The sequence below is a fragment of the Medicago truncatula genome, chromosome 8 (assembly GCF_003473485.1).
Source record: "Medicago truncatula cultivar Jemalong A17 chromosome 8, MtrunA17r5.0-ANR, whole genome shotgun sequence".
In the NCBI taxonomy this organism is placed as follows: domain Eukaryota; kingdom Viridiplantae; phylum Streptophyta; class Magnoliopsida; order Fabales; family Fabaceae; genus Medicago; species Medicago truncatula.
In genome coordinates, this window is record NC_053049.1 from 23,426,173 (window position 1) to 23,430,889 (window position 4,717).

Below are 4,717 nucleotides of genomic sequence, written 5' to 3' on the forward strand. Positions count from 1 at the left end.
ACCCTCCAACTTGTGGGGGGATATTGAACATAGAAGAAAATATAGGAAATACACAACATTCCATAGATAGCTTGCAGCACAAGAAAGCCACTTAAAGGGCATTTTAATCTTTTTCTGTACTTCTTCTTTGTAACAGTTTTAGTTAGTTATTCCTTCTTTATAACTACTATATATAGCTGCTTGTATTGAACCTTCAATCTAATGAGAAAACATTCACTTTTGTTCATTTGATAATAAGAATCGAGCCTCCTATTTCATAGGAACGACCGTGTTGATAGTCCATAAAGAACGGTCACAAATTCAAGCAAAAATAACATTTACTCGATATAGAAAGAATTATAATAGAATAGTTGATGAGTCATTTATTACCTATTTCTAGATATATTTAGTTTAGTTTTAATTAGATTTTAGTTTATTTTATATTAATATTATTTCCTTTTTAAGATAGTTTACTACAAATTGCATTCTATTATATTTCAGGAATGAATATTGGATGGATTGAGTCTTGGAGCAAAACAAAGGGACTTGGAGCTGATTCGGTACGAAAATAAAAAGATTGGAAGACAAAATATGTCTCCCCTAAAGTCAGAAGCTTGGCACGGCCGTGCCACCCTCTAGAGTGTCTTTTGCTGCTTTTGCTTAGATTTTAAGCTACTCTATTTTTAGCCCGAATGTAACTGCTTAGATTTTAAGTCAAATGTATGCTATAAATAGAGTAGCCATCCATCACAAATATTCATCTTTTCTTGGAATGCAATATGTGACAATTGTCTTTCTAATAAAAGTTCATTTACTTTCTTGTTATTTACTTTTATGCTTTCTCTCTTCTTCTCCTTGTCTACGATGAACATTAGTGAGTAGACTTCTCTTGTCTTGGGATTGTTGGATAAGTCTAATGACATAATCCTAATCAAACCAAGCTTTAAACCTTAATCTTATGTAACCCTAATCTCTAATCTAAATTCACCGCTTTAACATGGATTAACCATTATCAAACTGTGGAAACGAAAGTGGAGGGTTTGATACTTGTTCGTCCATCATCTCAAATATCAATTCATAAAACGAAAGTGGAGTTTTGATATTCGAACAAGTGAATTTAGACAAAGATTGTAAATGCAGCGATATAGTCTTTACAATCTTTGAGACATATAGTTTCGAACTTCAAGGATTCTAAATTGTGATCAAGTTAGCGAAATAGGCTTGGTTGCAACTTAGGACCAAAATCTAATAGTAATCAAGTCAGCGAAATAGGTTTGGTTGCTAGATGAACAAAAGAGAAACTGTCTTTAGAAGTTAGGTCTAACATAAGGTTATAAGTTTAATAGTTTGGTTTGTGAAGAACTTGTCAATTAGATGAACCAATAATCCCAAGGCTTTTATCTTTTCTTTTATTTTCTTGTAATTAAAAATCCAAACTTTTATCTAAAATTCTTTCATCTAATCATCATTAAAAGTTAATTGAATTCATAACTCCCTGTCGGAACGATACTCTTATTTTACTACTTCGGTACGACCGTGCACTTGCGGTTTTATCCCATCAAGTTTTTGGCGCCGCTACCGGGGAGTTATTGCAATTTGATTAATTTTTTTTTTTAACGATTAGATTGAAAAAAAAAAATATTTTTACTTTTTATTTCTTTATTTTTATCGTTAACTTCTTGGGTTCTTATTCTAAGATGAAAAACACACAATAATAACGATATGGCTGAGAAACGTGCTCTCAAAGAGTATGCAATCACATCTTCAGATGAGCCGTACGATGCTATTGTGTACCCAACGGTTGAGGGTAATAATTTTGAAATAAAGCCTGCGCTTATTTACCAAGTGCAGCAAAATCAATTTTTCGGATCACCCACTGAGGATCCGAATCTTCATGTTTCAATTTTTTTAAGACTCAGTGGAACTTTGAAGGCAAACCAAGAGGCCGTAAGGCTGCACCTCTTTCCTTTCTCTTTGAGGGATAGAGCTAGTGCTTGGTTTCATTCATTAAAAATTGGTTCTATAATTTCATGGGACCAAATGAGGAAGGCATTCCTTTCCCAATTCTTTCCCCATAGTAAAACTGCTCAATTAAGGAGTCAAATCACACAATTCACTCAAAAAGATGGTGAATCTCTTTACAATGCGTGGGAGCGTTTCAAAGAAATGCTTAGGCTTTGCCCCTATCATGGTTTTGCGAATTGGCTTATTATCCACACTTTTTATAATGGTCTTTTGTTTTCCACAAAAATGAATGTTGATGCAGCTGCAGGTGGAGCTTTGATGAATAAGACTTACACAGGAGCCTATGATTTGATCGAGAACATGGCACACAACCACTATCAGTGGACAAGTGAGAGAGTTATCACTGAAGGTACTCCTTCACCCTCTAAAAAAGAGGCAGGTATGTGCCAGGTTTCTACCCTTGATCATCTATCTGCTAAGGTGGACACACTTCTTCAAAAATTTGATAAATTAACTGTAAGTGTCGTCACACCTGCTCTTGTTTCACCACCTTGTGAATTTTGTGGAATACTTGACCATATTGGTGTTGAATGCCAACTAGGTAGTGTTGCTAAAAGTCCCGAGCAAAAATTTTATACCTTTGGACAACAAACAACACCACCCGTTTATGTAAACAACGACAGAGTCCCTCAGAAATCCAGCTTGGAAATTTTGCTAGAAAAAAATGCTATGGAGCAATCCAAGCTATTTCAAGAACTTAAAAATCAAACTGGATTTTTGAATGACTCTCTTGTCAAGCTTACATCTAAAGTGGACTCCATTGCTACTCACACTAGAATGCTAGAAACTCAAATCTCTCAAGTAGCCCAAAAAGTAGCTACTTCCTCTCAAACCCCCAATGTCTTTCAAAGTCAAACTGAAGCCAACCCCAAAGGCCTTATAAATGCTATTCAACTTAGGGACGGTAAGCAGTTAGAGGACCCCATTATGAAAACTAAGACAATTGAGGGTGAGATAGAGAGTGAAAAGCAACAAGGTGAGAAAGTCATAGGAGAGAGTGATAAGCCAATCGTTTCACCACCTTAGAAACTCCAAATCCATGTCCCACAAAGGCTTGCTAAGCCTAACCTCATAGTGATTGAGAGTTTTTCCACCCCTTGTGTGATTGAGAGTGAAACCATTGAGAAAGCTATGTGTGAATTGGGAGAGAATCTCAAATTGATGCCACTATCCCTTTGGGAAAGATTGGGTATAGGGTAGAGAAACCTCTTGATTGTCAAGCTAATGACTTTAAACGAGCGCTTCGTGGGAGGCAACCCACGGGTTTAATTGCTTTTATTTTGTTTGTTTTGTGTTGTTTTAATTTGTTTTGTAGGTATTTTTCCAAATATGATGCGAAAAATGAAGAAAATTGAGCCTTGCATGTCCAGAAGCTTGGCACGGCCAGTGCCAATGATGGCACGGCCGTGCCTGTAACCTAGCCATACTTCACCAACTTCCAGAGAGTTGGCACGGCCCGTGCCTGTACTGGCACGGCCGTGCCATGGTCGCAGACCCTCTTTTACCATTTTTTTTCACTTTTCTTCTTCTTCCTTCATTCTCAAACACAAACTTCCCTCATCCTTCAACTTCCCTCTCTAAACCTCCATAACATCAACATTTAAACCTCCATATCTATCTTCATTCATCATTCCAAACATTTACCACCAATCAAAACCAACATTCATCCATTCAAACACCAAATTCTACACCATTTAACCCTAACCCAAAAATCAAAAAAAAATCTTCACCAATCTCCATCATTAAACTCATCAACCTCACTTAAACCCCAACCCATCACTAAACCAACCTTTCCAAACCAAAACCTTACCAAACCCTAACCTTCCCTAAAACCCAAACCAAGTTAGCTAGGTCAATGGCATCAAAAAGGCAAGGAGATTGAAAGCTCTAGAAGTGGTGCAAAGAAAGAGAAAGCAACATTCAAGAACCATGGCATCAATTTTAAAGATGACAAGCAAAGGAGTAGGTCTAAAGCTCTTATCTCTCAATTTATTTATGCTTGTCGATACACTGATAATAATGATATGGATAGACTAGGAAAGAGGTAGGGACTGATGAGGAGATGAGCTATTTATGAGACATGCTTTATAACCACCACGTTAACATTTGCTATTACTTGCTTGATTATCTTGTTTTAATTGATAGAAAGAAAACCGGATGATAAGGGTAATATAATGGTAGATGGAATCATCACTTTTATTGCTAAGTTTGGGGTGAGTGTGAATCAAGGGATCAAGAGGATAGATGAGAACTATTATCTAAACTTTTATACTCTCACTACTTTGTCATTCCTTAAAACCCATGACCCTACTCACAATTACCAATATGAATGGAGAATCATTAGAGCTAATTGTTTGATTATTCTACCTAATTCGGACATTACTAATCTGGAGGTGGTGGAAAATTTGCTTTATGTTGGTACTAACCCACAGGTACAAGATGATGGTGATGATGATGGTGGTGATGAAGAGGAGGTAGGTGCACAACACCATGAACAAAAAGCCGGTGGAAACTATAATGATGAACGGTGGGCATGGATGCAAACCAAAGTTCAAAGAACATGCACCGAGCAACAAAGACAAGGTGTTGAAATGATCGGGCTAAGAAACGATGTCCTAAGGGGCAATCAAATGAATGAATCAAACAATCCAATGTTCCGATACATGATGCAACACCTTCACCTCCAAGGTCCACCTTATGGACTACAATAAAA

General features: G+C 36.8%; 1 non-coding gene across 1 annotated transcript; it reads right to left on the minus strand.

The window, feature by feature from the left end:
- Positions 1-2,067: 2,067 nt before the first annotated feature.
- LOC112417584 (small nucleolar RNA R71) lies at positions 2,068-2,174 on the minus strand. Its single transcript, XR_003008186.1, has one exon. It is a non-coding gene; the product is annotated as a small nucleolar RNA R71 (small nucleolar RNA).
- Positions 2,175-4,717: the final 2,543 nt, after the last annotated feature.